Here is a 1,656-nt window from a genome sequence, read left to right on the forward strand (position 1 = left end):
TATCTATCGCCGTAAGACAAACACAAAACGCCACCATCACGACATACAACATAAACATGATTTAATGTTTGACATTCGTGACAATCATATGTGCATTTTTCATAATTGCCGTAAGAAGAATGAGAACCATATACTATACACTGTCAGTTCTACAACACACCTTCAATGATAACATAATTCTACTATTAATTTACAAATGAAAGGACGTCAGCATACAGTACAACCAACTGCACACGAAGTCAAAGATTATGCTCCTGGAACTACTTGATGGCGATTCCGCACAACTCGTCATAAGACAATCTGTGCCCCATTGTCTGTGCTCAGAGTGACTATATATGTGCTTACATAAAAAAACTCTGTCTTCGGTTTTAAATAAATATTAATTTTTTACAGACCTACGACTTTTATTTTTAGGTTGTTTTAGTTAGTTGTGCGTTCATTTGTGAGTTTCTGCTTGTCAATCATATTATATTATTCAATTAAATTGTGTTATGTGAGCAGTTCAAAAAAACTTATGATTTGCTTACAGTCCGTTTGCTTCTATTCTGTATATCACGTGACCAATATGTCGCAGACTCGGGAAACAAAGGCTAATATAATTTATCCAAACAACATATGAAAATATATATATTGCAAGAAGCAATGGTGTTCTGGAACAATTCGATGATCGTTCAATTCTTTGTTTTTGTTCCGAAGGCATGTCGTAGTTCTGCCTTCAGAAGGTATGTGAGATCCATCGGTCATTGTCCGAATAGCACGATTTGTTGGTGCTGACTCCACCAACCCGTGGGCGATCAACCTAGGTAAAAGCGCATTTTATGTTAAACAAATGGCCAAATTGTTGAAAATGCACCCAATCCAAGCTTAAGAACTAGATGTCGAAAATGGTGACGTGTAGCAACGGTTACTTCAAAATTCTTCCAATAACCGTGCGTGTAGAATGTGTTTAGATTGCTTGCCGAACCCCCCAAAAAACGGCGCAGCATTGTTTTCACCCAGTTTTCCACAATGTTTATGCCAACGTGTCAGGCTGTTTGTGGTATACTTCGTTAGCAAAGTGACAAATATTCATTTTAAACATGTTTTAACAAAGTAATGAAACTGCCAACTCTGAATGAAAATCCCAGAATTTATATGCTATCATTCAAGGTTGACATGAAAAAGCTATCACGTTTTCACCCTAACTGCTTCAGGCGCATCTGCAAAGTGTTCTGGCCCTGCCGGATATCCACCTCAGACCTACGCAAAAGAACTGGAGCCACCTGCATCATTGCACAAATAAGGGTTAGAAGTCTCAGATGGTTTGAGCCTGTTTTCAGAATGCCCGATTCATACAACACCAAGATAGCTATCTGCTGGACACCACAAGGAAAACGACTAAGGGACAGGCCGAAGAACACGTGGCGGAGAACCATTGAGCAAGAACTCAGGGAAATGGGTTTAACATGGAGAGAGGCAGAAACCAAGGCTAAAAACCGTGTTTAGTGGAGGGATATTGTGTTAACCTTATGTTCCGGTGGGAGCAACAAAAAATTAGAAGAATAAGATCATTCAAGAGTTGAACTGTTACACAATTTTTGTGAGTTGCCACTCTCTGTTCTCGTTTCAACAAACTCATCGTTTATTCAGCTAGTAATGCTTCAATTGCATGGTTTT

The 1,656-nt window shown here is 38.9% G+C and overlaps 1 non-coding gene across 1 annotated transcript; it reads right to left on the reverse strand.

Moving 5' to 3' along the window:
- Positions 1–200: 200 nt before the first annotated feature.
- LOC146735607 (U11 spliceosomal RNA) lies at positions 201–362 on the reverse strand. The gene has a single exon (XR_014931277.1). It is a non-coding gene; the product is annotated as a U11 spliceosomal RNA (small nuclear RNA).
- Positions 363–1,656: the final 1,294 nt, after the last annotated feature.

This window comes from Saccoglossus kowalevskii, chromosome 12 (genome assembly GCF_978046115.1).
Source record: "Saccoglossus kowalevskii chromosome 12, keSacKowa6.1, whole genome shotgun sequence".
Classification (NCBI taxonomy): domain Eukaryota; kingdom Metazoa; phylum Hemichordata; class Enteropneusta; family Harrimaniidae; genus Saccoglossus; species Saccoglossus kowalevskii.